The sequence below is a fragment of the Coloeus monedula genome (assembly GCF_965178545.1).
Source record: "Coloeus monedula genome assembly, chromosome: 1".
NCBI lineage: Eukaryota > Metazoa > Chordata > Aves > Passeriformes > Corvidae > Coloeus > Coloeus monedula.
This window is the reverse complement of record NC_138781.1, coordinates 10,800,220-10,816,853: the sequence shown is the minus strand read 5'-3', so window position 1 is coordinate 10,816,853 and position 16,634 is coordinate 10,800,220. Positions and strand designations below refer to the sequence as shown.

Here is a 16,634-nt window from a genome sequence, read left to right as displayed (position 1 = left end):
ATAAACATGTGAGCTGTTTATACTTTATAAAGAGGAAATGTACTACAGTCTGTTGGATTTTTTGATAAACCTGCCCGGTGATGGCCCTCGGACAGCTCTGGACTTAACTTCTCACTAGCTGAGGGAATAAATAAAGATTCAGATCCTCATCTGAAAGGTAAAGACCACAGCAGAATGATGCTGATTTACATCAGCTTGTGATCTAGCCAGAGCTATGGGCAGAGGCCAAGCATAGTCCAACCTTCTTTCTGCCCCTTTGGAGAGCAGAAAACCAAATGTGAAGCATATGAGATGTACTTCCCCCAAAAGAGGCAAAAGCATGGTTTCTGTCAGGATACTGACATTGTTCTGGAATTGCCTCAAAATTATCTGGGAAAAGCTCTTCTACAGTTCTTGCTTCTGGCATGATGCACAGTGTTGAGCTAATAAACCTGAGACTAAAGTACACATTGCACCCAGAAGGTGGTGTATCTGTGGGATAACAGTTCACAGTGAGTTTTAAACCTTTAGCCTCTTGAGAAGTATTTAAGGACTATCATTGACAGAAATATTTAAAAAAATATCTCACATCTTGGCACAAAGGAGTTAATTATATTTGTATGACTAAATCTAAAAACAACTGTTTCAAACACTTTTAAAAGACTGCATTTCTACAAGGAGTGATACTATTGTTCCTGGAGAGCTGTAGCTTTCCCTGCACACATAGTGGAATAGCACTGTCTTCAACTCTATGGGAAAGGCTTTTTTTGCCCTTTTTCCTTGCGACTATTTGGTCAAAAGTTAAACTTGTAATGGAATTAATTTATTTTTTTTATTTAATTCCAGACATTTTATGCACATGTATTTAAACTTACATTACTTAATAATATACTAGGATTACTTAATGGCCTCTCATCCTGCCCTGAAACATAACCCTATTATTCCAGTCTTAGCTCTCTTATGAATAGAAAATCCCAACTATGATAAATTCCTTTAAAATGATGCTGGGATTTTACAGTGAGTCTGTGGGCTAGTTTGAGACCACCAAACTCATTTACTGCTGTCTGTTAAGCCAAGCGTGAATCACAGATCTCTGGGGTGGAAATTCACTTTATTAACCCCCTGGGTCACTCAGCTACCAAGGCAACAGCTTTCTGTAATGAGTAACTCCATAACTAAAGCATCAGCCACATGAAACCCAAATGCCTTGATTAGAACAGAGGCTGGTAAACCTCAAACCAGGCACATAAATACTTTCCAGAAGTTTGTTCACCTCTTGGCAGAAGCTGTTCTCCTTCACTTGGTTTGAAAGGAACAAAGTTGAAAATTGTTTCCCAGCCTGCTTTGCCAGCCCCAGAGCCTGCCTGATAACTTGATTCACATCTCAGCCTCACAGCACACTGCAGCAATTCTCCTGTCATTGCCTTGTGTGCTCCTTCTTGCATGCCCTGGTCCTGGGGGATGCCCGTCAGACCAGGATATCTGGCCATGTTATTAGCTTGTCTTGTAGATGCTGAGAGAGAGCCTATCATGCATTTTATTGTGTATCAGAAGAAGAGACACAGGGGATGCTTTATCCCATGCAGTCCAAACTTAAATAAATTTGGAATTAAGACTAAGTATTTATTTAATATTCTAAGGTAAGCAGAAATCTCCTTTACCTAGGAAAAAACATTCCACCATTAGGACTTCTTAAGTCTGGTTTAATTACTGGATCTCTCTCAAAGGCATAAAAAAGGTCATAGAATTACAAGAATATGGTAGCCAGGAAAATTTTGTTGAACAAATAACTGTCTGTCTGATTTAAGGTGTTAAGATTTGTCTCCTTGTGCAGCAGTAGATGTCCTGCAACACAGGCAGAGCACCCTTGGACGGGTACCATTATTACAGAGCATTGCTCAATCTGCCTTCTCACTGAAGCTTTTGACACGCTGTAAATTTGTTTGCAAAATTCCACTGTGCTTTACTTAGCACATCTACAGACCGGCAGACATGTGCATTTGTTGCTGAGAAATAATTTTATGTTATCTGTAGTCCCATTTTTATGTTTCAGACTCTTTCTCCGCACATCACTGGGAATGTTAAACTCTCACAAAGCAAGGGGAGAGAGCCATTTAAATAGCATGCATACAGATAACATGCTGGCTTTTATTCTTTGTTCTCACAAAGTATGTACTGTACAAGAAAGGGACATGGTCACCTATCCCCTTACTGGAGAAACTGTCATTCCTAATTCATTTACACAGGGTGCTTAAGATGCCTTGAGCAAACTAAAATAGCTTGAAAGGAAAATTAATCTAGTTTGACTGGAGAAAACTAGTAATTTTTCTGGAAGTGTAACACATTTGTTAAAGAAAGAGGTTGTACTGCTTTGTGCAGGGTTGTTAACAAAACCTTTTTCCATGCCCATGATGCACGACTGACAGTGCAGGCAGCACCAAGCACCATCCAAGCCACAGTGATGGGCTGGATGCTCTTGATGCTCATTTTGGATCTGGACTGGGTAGGGCCATGCAAGGTGACAGGTGATGTTCTTTGCCCACTGTCATGAGGAACACCTGAGCCACCCAGCCCAGTGGTGGCAGGGCAGTGGCACCAGCTTTGGATGTCTCCCAGTAATCAAACTGGGAGAAATGAAGGAGCAAGTCCTCTGCTCCCAAGAAGGAGGACCAGTCTGGCAGGGTGGCCACTGTGGAGAAGCAGAACTGCTCAGGAGTGAGCTTCCCATGCTGGTTTCACCTGTGGCCCTGCCTGAGCCAGCTGTGTTGAACCTTGAAGGGCAGAGAAACTTCTCTGCTACAGAGTTGTGGAAGAGGTGAGTATTTGGTGAGAACAACTTCTGTGTTCTGCCTGCTTTTCTTCTCATATGTCAGGGAGCCCCGTTTCTGTGGCTTTTTGTGTTGAAGCTTTTTGACTTTGCTCTGTGAATAGGGACCTAAAGCAGTGGTTTTTCTAAGGGCACGAGTGGAAGTACTTAGCAGAAATTAACACACTATTTTCCATTAAACTCACCAATTTATTTTTTTTTTTGTAGGGGGGCAAGACACAATACTGACCTGTCCTTCTCATATGTACTGCTCTCTGTCAGTGTGGTGGCAATGTTCATGTGCTGTTCCTCAAAATAAGAGTTAGATTAATCAGTGGCTAATGTATCACAGTGGCAACCCTCTTTAGGTGGTTGAATACTTTCAAGAGTACTACAATTGTCTTTCTGATGGCTGTAAGGTGGTATTTAATGATGTATAATGGCAGTATCACTACCTGAAGAGCATTTTTATCATAGAATTATAGAACGGTTTGGGTTGGAAGGGACCTTAAAGATCATCTAGTTCCAAGCCCCTTGCCATGGGCAGGGACACATTCCACTAGAGCAGGATATTTTTTAAAAGCACAAAGTGTTTTTAAGGGCTGATTTCTGTCCTTTTTATTCATGGACTTGATGATCTTAAAGGTCTTTCCAAACCTTAATAAATCTGTCTTTCTATGGAAAATATTTGGATTTCTGTTCTTCTTCCCTCTGTATTCCAGGGAAAAGTTAGGGACACAGTCAATTCTGAAATTGCAAATGTACGTAAAAAAAAGCAACCAACCAACCAACCAACCAAACAAATCCCAAGATGTATGATTGGGGTATTTTTGAAAAAATGAGAAGTACAAGCTTACATGATTTCTCATGGAAAAAACTCTAGATGTTTTAAATAAAGCTTTTTAGAAGCAAGGTGAACAGACTTTAGCCTTTATTTACAGACTACAGAAATATTCCAAAATTTTGTCCTGGGTTAATGAAGAAATATTACTTGGGAAATACTGAGGTAAAATCAGTTTGGAAAAAAAAGATAATTTATCCATTTACATATTTTTAAAAAAAATCTGTACTATGTATATGTAGCATCTCAATTTTCTTTACAGCTTTGCAAATCACCCTGCCATAGAACATCTTATGGATATTTAGAGCTAGAAGTTGCTGCATAGCTAAGATACTTATTCTGGTATCTCATCCTGCAAATACATTAAGTGAACCCTCACAGATGTCCATGCCATTACTTACCCCTGTAATGTTGTTTTCTGTGCAAACATAAGTGGTCTCTGTATGCTAAAATAGCTGCAACATTACACTGGTTGCACAACACCTGTTGTGCAGGTTAGTATGTGTTACATAGCAGCAACACAAAAATGGATATTTTCTAGGCACCAGTCTTTCTGGGTTCTGATTTGAATGCTCTAAGACACCCACATTTATGCATCATAGTTTTTAGAGCATGAGGCTCTTAAAAAAACACATAGGTCATAGGCTGGCATGGTCATCCAGAAGGTCACATCCTTATTTTTAGTGATTACTGATGTTGTATGCAACCTAGCACTGTTCTAAAGTGGTTATAATTAGACGTGTTTATGATTTGTTGTTTTATTAGAACCTCATTATTATAGTAGTACATTAGATTCTAATACCTTTTCTCTGTCCCTGTTCTGCTGACCAACTGGACCTGAACTGCAGTTCAGGAATGTGTCTTTTGTTCTGCTTTGATGGGTGGGAAGCAGAAAGTCTGTCTGATGAGATGGGACTGAACTGTTGCAAAAATCCCCAAACAATGGGGATTTCTACCTCCTTAAAAAAAAAAAAAAAGTGCATCTCATTAGTACTCTGCTGTCATTTCCTGCAGGTTATCAGCTTTAGAGAACTCCTTTTAAGTGCCATGCAGCTGGTTTTAAAATAGGAAGAAATTATCTTGGAACTTTTGAAGAGTATTGGCATTTTTCCTTTAACGAATTAGAAGCTGAAAGAAGACAAGAGAAAAAAAAAAAATGTCTTGTCTCGCCTCCCTGCTCTATCAAAATGCTGTCTTTTAGGCAAGATCTTTCAGGGATACACTGTCCTGACTGTTATGGCTTATACCATAGAGAAACACCTATGAGAAGCTGAGAAAAGCAATGTTGTTCCACCAGTCTGCAGACTACTGTAAGTATTAATATGGTCATGTAAAGATTCCTAAATAAATTACAATGATACCGAAAAGATGACAGTAGTATCTGATAATGACTTACATTTCTGAGACCCCAGTGTCAAAATTTTTTTGTTCAGACAGATGAATTTCATGCAACTGTTAGAGAAAATACAGTGGCTGTAACTCTTGTGTTGTTCCTGTCTAATAAGACTGAGCTTTGGCAAAGTGATTGCATGATTATTTTGATTTAAAGGAAAGAGAGGTCATATTTTCCTGAATAGAATTGTGTCTATGGAGGGACATATTATATAATGCTGGCTGTGTTTAAGGACCAAAAGGGTCTTAAGATAGTACTGATTTAATCTGATGAGTAGATTTTCTGTTGCAGCCATTATTAATTGGAGTGATCACTACAGCACTGAATGTTCTCTTTATTCCTGAAAATTATTCTGGCATAATTGGTTCACTCTGACTTCAGCCTGCCTTTTTATAGCCACTGTGAGTCCTGGGCAGCAGAGTCTGAGGTGAGAAACTCAGCTCATAAGCACGTCTCACTGTACTAGAGGAATGCGCAAAGCACAAACATTGAAGCGTATGTGTGAGTGACAGGAAATTGCTCAGGCTCAGTTTGAGCTGTATCTTTCAGCATCAGAGTCCAGCTGGTAAAAAACACACCTGGGAGGACCCATTTCGGAGCTGCTGCTGCTGCTGCTGCTGCTGCTGTTGGCCAAGAGCAGGGGCAAGCACAGCACAGCTTTGAGGGAACTCAGCAACTCCTGGAACAGTACTATAACTGAGGTTCCAGGGTTGCTGTCTCCAAAATTGTTTTCCCCATACCAGAGTGGGACACATCAGCTTTCAGCTGACTAAAAATCACTCAAGTACCTCACCTGTTCATTCCTGTTGTGCTTTACATTTCCATTCTGTGTTTCACACCAGACAATGTAATGGAATCTCTCTAGAGGACTAATATAAATAAGTTTTTCCCTGTGATTGGAATCCCAGCAGCAGTTTGTACGGTGCAAGAACAGACAAAGTGTGATTCTATCAGGCCTTTGTTCCATTTATTCTCTTTGCTTTCCTGCTCAGTTAACTTTTAACAAGAGTGAACTCCTTTGAACAAGCCCCTGTTCATTCATTTTAGTACTTTCATTTATCTCCTGGTGCTCACTGTGGATAGGAAGCCTAGAGATATTTCATTAATGAAGCATGTGAAAGTGAACCAAGTGGACAGAGAAAGTTATTAATTAATTTTCATGTTTCTTGGGTATCATGGTTGTGCAAAAGAGTTTGGCAGATTAAGAGCTCATTGTAACCTTATCCCAAACGCTAACTGAATGAACCTGGAAGTCAAAGTACTTAGCAACCTCTGTAGCACACAGAGCTCACACCTGCCTGCTGGGAGTTGACAGCAACATAAGAAGCTGGGGTTTGTCTCATCAAGCGTAAGCCACAAACACTGACCTGAATGGGGAATACTCACAATAACAGAAGAGTGTCTGTAACTCAGATACGCAACTGTTAGCAAGCAGCTTGTCACAGTAACATTTGAACTGGTGTTTTGATGTACACAGCACAGAGGTAAACTCCAGTAATACACCTTTGTAGTATAAAAGGGGATATATACATGAGAAAAGATTCTGAGATTTGGGAGTACTGTTTTTACTGTGAAAAACCAGGACTGGCCTCATGGCTCCCAGGAGACGTGTGTGGAGCTCAGTCCTGTGTCTTTGACAGTGGGCATGAGGGCAGAGCACTGCTGTAAATGATTTGATTAGTGTACAGAAATTGTCTAGCTAAAGACTACTTTGTATGATAGCATAAAGCCAGAGTCCATTGATTTCAGAGCTCTTTTGAGTTTACTGTATATGAGCTATTCTTTCTAGAGCTGCCTTGATGTAGTTTTCCCAGGTTTCACCTGATTTATGTGCCCATTTCTGTAAGTGCTAAATGTCCTTCAGTCATAGTTAATTGAGTCTGAGTCAAAGTCACCCACCACCCACCACCATAAGTATTTAGCTGCTAATCTCAGTCCCTGTTACAACTTTTTTATTATTAGTATTATCACTGTATGTTTCATCTCTCTGCCTGGATTCAGTTTCAGAAAACTCCCTGTTCTGTTCCTCCCATTCTACCTCCTGAGAGACACAAAGCCTCTCAGCATTTCATTTCTCTACACTGCACATTACTTTTAGAGCACTGATCAGACCTGCAGATCTTCCCTTACCTAGAAAGCTGTTCCTATTTAAAAATCTGTTTGGATACTGTTTAGTATCTAAATTTAGGTAATATTCCATTTTCAGTTGGTATCTACTAGTGTATTTTGTTTTCCTTGAACAAATGCTTCAGTACAGGTCTCTATTCCCCTCTTACTATGGGTTACCATTTAATGACCTTAAATAAGCTTAAATGCTGAGATAGATAGATAGATAGATAGATAGATAGATAGACTCTGCTTCCTACATTTAATATAATGTGTTGCCATGGAGATAAGTTCTTACCTATCTGACAAGTAACACATAAGCCAAAGAAGTTATTGCCGAAATAGTTCAAAGATTGGAAATGTGATATTAAAAAAACTTTTTGCCACTGAGCTAAATTATTTATTTTGCTACTCTTTTTGCTGTTCTGTCTTTTCTCTCCTGAACCAACTTTACCATCTCCATTCCTGCTAACAGGACTGACAGGCATGTCCTATTGATGTCTTTCCTAGTTTTGCTCCATGAGCTGGATTACGTGTTACTGAGCAATGAAACTGGCATTTGGTTCCCTTGTCTTGCTCTCTGCTCCCTCATCATCAAAGTCTGAAAGACTTTACTTCATCAAAGATCCATCAGTTAAGGTTTTTTTTGATCCTGCATCTAGAATTTCACTGCAGAAATTGCAGCACTGCAGGAAATGTACCAGTTGGGATAATTCACAAGCTCCTCTCCTTCTGGGGTTTACAGACTCATCATTTTAGTTTGTCCTTGGTACTTCTCCAGAACTCTTTGCCATTGTGTGAGTAACTCTACTGGATTAGCAATTTAGGGTTTTGTTCCTGGTGTTTTCTGGTTTAATTTGTTAGATGGATTGAATAATACATTTAAAATATCCACTCGTCAGGGCAGAGCTAGACAATTGCTACCCTGTGTGTGTTCAGACACACACTGAAGCACCAGAGTAAAAATTTATCTTTTACCTTAATGCTCTCATGAGCACTGCCTTTGATTTAACCCGTGACACAGCAGTGAGGGCTGTGCACTCAGAAAGAACAGAACAAGGTCATCTATGCAGTGGAAATGGCATGAAAAGCAGGAGCAGTGTGTGGAGCTTTCCCAGAGAAAGAAGAGACAAACTATGCTGACCCTGAAAGCTTTTCACTCAACCCCATACTAAAAGAGACATTCTCCAAGATTATAATTAATTCATTTTTACTTTGCTAAAGGCTCATGTGCCGAGGGCTGTGCCTTGGTAACCAGTCACTACCTTCCATCTCTGCTGTATGCATATCAGCAGTTTGTTTCCAAAATGAACTGACTGACTTTCATCTCTGTGATGTAAATGACAACAGTCTTAAGAAAAATTCTGGCTGACAGGAAAGGACATGGTAGAGTTTTCATAGCAAGTAACAATGAACCACTAGTTCAGGAAACCTGAAATCCCCTTCTTCACTGCTGGGAAAGCTCACTGCTTTCTTTATTGCACATTAATTTAAATTTGGAAGGCAAACAGTTACGAGTGAAGTGGTGCTGCTCTAAGTATGCAAGGTGTATTCGTCAAATTCATAAGAAATGTTGTGCTAAGAACACAGGTAAATTTATGGAAAATTTGCAAGCTATTTTTGGGGGGTTTACCCAAATATTCAGTACTCCCCAGTCATTTTCTTTTAATTAGCAGAATGATTTGTCACCTCACAAAATGTTACCTTTTTCCCTAGCTTGTGGTCTAAGAAATACAGGAAAGTCATAGCCAAATTGCTTCCCCTATTATTCTGGTCTCCAATGAAAATTACTCTAATTTAACCAAATAACTTTATGTCATTATTAAGTACTCCTTTGAAATGTGTCTGATTTAAAAAAAAAACTAGGTGTGTCTCAGAAAATCCAAATTCAAAGCAGGAAAAGTACAGCTAAGTAGTCAATGGAGTTCTGAATTTCATGTAAGTGTCAGCAAATGCACTTTTGGTGCTCTCCATAACAAATGAATTAGAGATAGAGATGAGAATTCAGGAGCAAGGAGGCAAGACCAATAGGATGAGTATATGTCATGTAAGTGAGTAAGAAGAGCATTTCTGGTATTTGCATTTAATTGTTCCTGAATATTTTTCTTTAAAATTAATTAGTCACATGGAAACCTTGTGGTCCACAGTAGCAGCTATTCTTGTAAGCCTGTTAATGTTCACATTTTTGGAATGGATCTTTCATGTTTGAATGTATTGGTTCAAACCACTTAGTTTCACTTGGCTTCACACTAGAGGTATTAAAATTCCTGTTACTATCTTTCTTTGCCATACTTTGGAAGAGATCTGGGGAATATTCAGTGCAACTGAACTTAGCTTCTAAAAAGAATTTTATTATTTCAGGATTCTTGAGAATTCACATAAGAATTTTAAAAATAATGGCCTAACATATGTGTGGAAAATATTCTCAATTTTCTTCATTGAGCAGTGCTAATGTGCCAGAATAAATCATACTTAACCATTCACAAATAAAAAAGCCAAGCTAGTCAACTTAAGTAACTATCTTAATGGTGAAGCTGCATCTGACTCTGATAGAGGGTTCTCACTTTAACATTCTTCTGCATCTATTAGAAAAATATTATATTAGGATATTGTATTAGGAAAATTTTTTAAAATGTGGTTGAAACAAGCCTCATGAGGCCTTCAGTCCAACCTAGAGTCAAAACAAGCTTGTGGCCAGCACTGGACTAGGTCAGCATGGATGTGTAGCCAAGGATGTGATCACCACAGCCTTGTCCTGTCTTACTTTCCTATTGTGCAGAATTTGGCAGGTAGTCATAGGATGTTACGAGATCACCCCTGAGCCTTCCCTTCCCCAGAGCAAACAGCCTCAGGTGTCAATGTCCCATGCTCTGGGCCCTGGACCCTCTGTGTAGCCTTGAGCTGGGCTCTCTCCAGGATAACTCCTGAGCAGGGGGACAGAAACCTGGGCACAGTGTTCCATTGTTAAGCTTCACCAGCACCAAGTGGAGGTGGGTGGTAACAATTGATCCTGGCCTATGACCTAAATTCCCCAAATTCTTCTTCAGGAAGCCTTGAGTATATTTTGCTTTATTTGCAAATTATTTGCAACTCGATGTCCATCACCACCCTAGGTCCTTTCCAGCAGGGGTGTTCCTCAGTCAGTCACCTCCCAGTGGTTAATCCTGCCTTTCACCTCTTGAACCCTGTGACATTCTCCAGGTTTCCCAAAGTCTTGTTTCTTCAACCTTTATCTGCTGGAGGGCAAGTCAGTCACCCTAATTGGGATCATTTGCAAGGATGCAGTTCTGTCTGAGTTCTAGAGGAAAATATCAGGCAATCTAAGCCCCACAGTAGTCCCTGGTATATTTTTGACAAAGAAGTTGCTGTCATACAGTCTCCATGATGTAGCACATAGCTTGAGTTCTTTTTGCAAAAAGCATATTAAAGAAAACATATAAATGACATATTCGCTGTAACCTCTTACAGTAGGGCAGAAATGTTCTTTGCATAACTCTTCTGGATTTGGACATTATTTTCCTCCTTATTTGCATGAGTAGATAATCTGTTCTTTCACAGTTTAACAATAGCAATCAATATTATTTAAAAGGTTTCATTTTTTGTATCGAAAAGTCATGACTTTGAGAGAGCAGGATTGATTTTCTGGAGCCTTGCTAGCTAATAAGTATCATAATTTTCTTCTCATTTAAAGAAATTCCTTTCCTGTCCATCTAGGTACCAAAAAGCTTTAGTGAAACATTATTAGTGTTTAAGAGGAAGCGCTGGGCATTTGTCAAGGGCTTTACTGCTAGCAAACTGCAGGGTTTTACTTCAAATTTCTGCAGACTGTGTATTTTAGTATCACTCTGTGCTAAGAAAGTGATCTGGCAACTAATTATCTAAATAACTTCATGTCAACTCCAGCGCATATTCAGTGAATATTCAGTGTATCTGTTCTGAAGTGCTATAATTCAGTCAAGGACATACACAGACCAGACTGGAGCAAACACAAGGCTGGAGGAAGACAAGATGCCTGTACTTTCCCCTGTGCTTATAGTCAGCAGACTTCAGTCATGGCAAGATTCAAGCTCATATTTTCTTTGTATTTTATAAAGAAAGCAAGGGCTTGCATAATCAAAGTTCTCCTCAGGAATGCAGGTGGAGTTCTCTTCAGGACATGGATATGCAGATCCAGGCTAACTTGGACAAGAAGTGGCATCTTGGCCAGGTGCCCGATGTTAGTCACAGGAGAACTAAGACGTTCTTGCTGCCCCTGAGGTTACTGTTTTCCAAGTAATATCCCAGGGGAGACTACATCTTCCTTGGTTAATGAGAACAAATGAAGTTGCCCAATCTTCTCTGTATCTCTCTTTTTTTCTCTCATTCTCTTTCTCTCTTACACATTCCTGCTCATCGCTTTCTGGGAGCAGGCATGCTTGACATTTTACCAGTAGAAAATAGGGCAAAAATCACCTTTGACTAAACTAATTTTTAGATAGGTTCTTAATGTGAAGTGTTGAGTGCTTGCATGTCAGATGATTGTCTTTTCCTAAGGGTTTTGGAGAGCGAGAACCCAAACCTGAAGGGCCTGCACAGTCACGTAGCATTTCTTCCTTTGTGTCTTACTGTTTGCTGATGACAGCAGAGAGATGGACTGACTTGGTACTTTAACCAATACTGTAGCCACGAGTCAGGTTTACTTTTAGATGTTGAATGTGCTGGCAGGTTGCATATGTGTAGTGAGTCTCTTGGAGAGTGAGCAGGTGGACTTACACATCGTTGTTTAAAGTTGGCTCCAGTCCTTTTGCAGAACCATTGCCATGTTGTTATCCTGAGTAACTTGGTAGCTTGAGGGCTGGACAGTCAGTGCATGTGGTCCCTCCCAGGATTTGCTTTCCAGCTCTTTGCTGGTTTATATCCACCTGCTTCCTTTTGGAAATATGGTTAGACTGTAGGACTGGAGCCATCACCACTCTGTCAGTGATGAATTACCACTGTGCTTGTCATTCCCCTGATCGTGCCGTGACTGCTCTGTGCTGCCTTTAGCAGATGTTCTTTGATGGAAAACTTGTGAACTAGTTAGGATAAAATTCTCATCTGAGACAGTTTAGTAAACATCTCTAGTCCCAGCCTCAGGATTCAATCAAAGTGTGGAGTCTTCTGTTTTTAACAGTGCTGGAAAGCCTGGAACACTTCCCTACCACTAAGTCTGAATGTTCTTCATTAAATATCAAAATATCAGGAGAGACAAGATACTATGAAAAGGTTTTCATCAGAAATGTTCATCCTCGAACTGTCCAAAGTAAGGCTGAGGTGTCCAGTGAGCTGTCAAAGGCTTGGTTTTGGGTCCTTGTCTTTGTTTTGAGCAGTCCCTGTGTCTGTTGCTGGCATTATTTTAGATTTTCAGAATTATTTTAGAAATTACTGGCAAAATCAATCAACACTGGAAGAAAATGCCACCATAATTTTGCTGTACTGCTTGCCTCAGTGTCCTTCATGCTCTCATAAACCACTTTATCCAAATACCCCATCTTTGTCCAGAGTCTGCTGGATAGTCGGAGAATATTATATATCCCTCACCATATTTTTGAAACATCTTCCTTCATCAGCACCAAAGCAATCTTTTTTTGTATTTGGATTAGAACAAAAGATTTCTTAGCCACCGTTCCTTCCATTTATGTAGGTTTTATTTTAATACTTGAACAGCTATCCTTATTTATGGAGGACTAATATAATGAATTAATCTTCTGCTTCATTTTATTAACCCTCTTTTATCTAATAGTGTTTTCTCATTTCTCTATGTTTAAAAATAATGATGATAAGCATTTTCTCTGATGTCTGTGGTGCAGTACATACAAAAAAGATTTTCACACATCGCAGAATCATGGAACAGTTTGGTTTGGAAGGAACCTTAAAGATACCTAGTTCCAACTCCCCTGCAATGAGGCATCTTCAGCAAGACCCACCCCATCAGTACCCCATCCAACCTGACTGTGGACACCTCCAGGGATGAGGCACCCACCACCTCTCAGGGCAACCTGTTTCAGTGTTTCACCACTCTCATCATAAATTTTTCCTTATACCTAGTCTAAATTGACACTTTAGTTTTAAAACAGTAGCCTTTGTTCTGTCATCTTCCTAATGAAGTCTGGCAAGGCAATTGCAATTCCTAGAATAGAAATGTTTGAGGAATTTTACATGTTTGATAAACATCTTAAAAAAAAATAAGTGAATGTTAGCTCTGATAACAGAACCCATAAAGAGTTCAGGGAAGTGGACAATGTTGGCCAAACAGTGAGGGCAGATTCACCTCCATGCGGATCTGCAAGGATTACTCCTGTGGGAGTGGTCTCCACAGGCAGCTTCTCATGGTTTCTCTGATCCAACTGCCAGCACGTATTGCTCGTGGCGCTGCTTTGTTAAGAGAGAATATTAAAAAATGGTGAGTTGAACGCAAAAAGGACTCCTGAATTTTTAGGGGAGTTGAGTACCCAGGAGACTGTAGCACCTTTGGCAACTGTGAAGCTTGGCTCTTGTATGCAGGAGGAGGAACAGTGCTGAGGTTATCAGACTCTCTTTGCCATCTGCAACCATCCATGCTGTAATTTTAATTACCAAGAGGTAAGCAAGCCTGGTCTCTCTCATACTTCTTTCAGATCATTGTGGTTCTGTTGACTTTCCTTTCAAGTAGTGTGAAAGAAAAATGGCTGTATTAATAAGGAAGCATTTTATTCTCTGTAATCACACAAAGAATAATATTTTAGAGTGACACAGGGTAAGACAAAAAGCAGTAGTGTAGCTGAAAGTCAGACTTGAACATTCAGTAGAAAAATTAGTTTTTGGGATGCATAGAATTTCTGTTTAGGCAAGTTCAAACTAATTTTATGAATCGTTCACCCAGCTCAACTTTCTTTTTCTATCTCATTTTCCTTTTACCAGCCAAAAGCAAATATAGAAAACATCAGTAGACCTTGAAAAAGCACTTTAAAATTGAGCACAGGGTTCTTCTTTTTTTCAATATATCTCAGCTAAATTGAAACACCACTATATTTTTAAGATGACAGCTTTCAAGAAAATATGATATCAAGTTTAACGTTAAAAAAAGACTATGTTTTAGTTCAGGAATTACATTAAATTAGGAATTTATGTAATGATATACTCCAGAATATGTTGCAAAGAACTATTAAAAGACACCTACAAAAATGAAATGCAGCATACCAAATTATTTAAAGCTCTGCATGTGTGTTGCTTTGTCTTTTCAGGTTGTTAATTATTAAGTTATAAACTAGAAAGAACCTAAAGCCAAAGGCATTCATAATGATGTTAGATTGAAATGTATGCTGTTGTATTTGTGAGCATTCATTTCCTTTTTTTTTTTTTTTTTATTACTTTCGGGTGTGAATTGACATTTCCATCCCCAAGAACAGAAGTTTCAAACAAATTCCTTAGTCCATAACAGTAGCCAAGCAGCTCTTTGCCAGCGCTGTCAGATCTGACCATGGCCTTTTGTACAGGAGATTCTGAGTTAGAAAAGTAGATATAATTAATTGGCCCCAAAATTCAGAGGTGGGGGTAGCTGGCAGTTTGGTCAGACCTACTGATACCTCATCACATGATCACGATATCTCCTGAACCTCATCACAGCTGTTGCTGGGGTGCTTAGAGAAGAAGACGAAGTTCACCTTCTTAAATGAGAAATGCGTACCCTCCCCTGGGGTTGTCCAGTTCCTGGGCAGGGTCTGAAACTGCCTGTCCTGCCTAAGGCACAAGGCCGTCTGTCTTTATGTGCTGTCAGCACAAAATCCTCATCTTTATGTCTTCTATGCCCCTGCTTATCCTGTCTGCAGGACATGGGAAAAACAGATTTGCCAAACTCACCTTGTGCAATGCTCCTGTTTAGTTCTGATCTTGGCATGAAAAATCCTCTTTTTTCTGAACTCCATAAACTTGAAGAATTGCTTAGGTTGATTTTGTTCTTTCGAAAAAAGGCTGAAATCCATCCTCTCTTCCTGTCTGAATGAGGGCTGAGGACATTCACTTTAACTGAAAGTTGTTTGCTAGTTACTGTTTTAACCAGATAGAAACATAAGTTTTAGCCATAAATTCTTGCAGAGTGTTGCTAGAAGTTACTGTCTAAGCATAAGGCATCACAATTTCATTTCACTTCCAGGAACTTTTGCATTTGCTCTTTCCAGAGCAATTCAGTGAAAAATGTGATAGTATCATAAGCACCGAGAGGCAGAGTTCTGATAATTCAAGATGCAAATTGTTTCTGCTAAAATTTACTAAAGTATGGCTTTGATTGATGTCATGACTGAAAACTGCCATGACTGATGGCATTTTGATGGTGTCTGTGAAATGGAACGACCTAAGGCTTCAGATCATCCATCATGTGCAGATGCTTACTTTACTGCAAGGGTTCCCCTTCCTAAAAAGTAGTTTGCCTGGATGGGTTAGATTTGGAGCCCCAGCATTCTCCATGCCATCCCAACTCATATCTAATTGAAGAAACTCAGCACTGCCAGGTCTGATGCCCTACACAAGTTCTAAGTTTATTTTAGAACTTGTAAAGAAAAAGAAAATGTTGACACACAGGGGTTGCAGACAGGTCTCCTGTTTTCTCAAAAATCTGCACCAGTGGAGATCCCTCAGGCATTTAGAATTTACCCATGGTTTAGTCATGGCAGGATTCTTTTCTGGACTCAGTGTTGGTATTAGGTATTGGACCTAAAAGTTAGAAGTTTCTTTTCTCCAAATGAAGTTCACCAGTAACCAGGGTATTTTTTTTTTACTGAGGAGTAAGGTGCTGTTAAGGAAACATCAGGGATGCTCCACTAGGGACTTTGCTGTTCATATTGATACACATGTAAGGGCTTAGATGACTATGCTGATAGCCGCAAGATAAGCAGGTAATATGGAAGTGCATAGATAAGATAATGCATTTTGTACTGTTATTCTGCTATACTGTGCGTGTGGTAAGTTGTGCCGTGCTATTTAATTTATACTTACTGTGCACAAGATTGATAGATTCTGCTTATAAATAGCCAAGTACACAGACAGAGCCAGTCTTAGATTAAGAAAAAAAAGTCAAGGGATTTGATCAAAAGACCCTGCAGGCCTTTTCAGTCCATTTTCCTGACTAGGTTATTGTGCGGTGCCTGACCATATACCCAGTTTACCTGGTCATATCCCTGGGATGGGAGAACTCAACTCTGAAGGTGCAAAGGGTGCCCAAAGAGGTAACAGCTGCAGAGTGGAGGGGTTACTCCCTCCCACATCACTCTTACTCTAAAGTAGAGACTAAGCTAAGACCTTTGCCCTTATTCTGGGACACGTGGTGGCAGCTGTGAGAGGCAGGAACTTGGGGATGAGTGTGATGGGGATGTGATGAGGGATGGGAGAGGGAAGAAACAGGGACCCAAGTCTTGGACTGAGGACTCAAGCGCAATCAAAAGTGATATAGGTTGGGACAGAGGAGAGGACACTTGACAGCATGAAAGAAGAAGACAAATTTGCATTTTTAGGACCCA

The 16,634-nt window shown here is 39.8% G+C and overlaps 1 protein-coding gene across 1 annotated transcript in view; it reads left to right on the top strand.

Moving 5' to 3' along the window:
- The window catches only part of ADARB2 (adenosine deaminase RNA specific B2 (inactive)), a gene marked incomplete at both ends in the record, with an annotated part of 303,563 nt that overhangs the window by 73,392 nt on the left and 213,537 nt on the right, over positions 1-16,634 (top strand). The window lies entirely within an intron of this gene.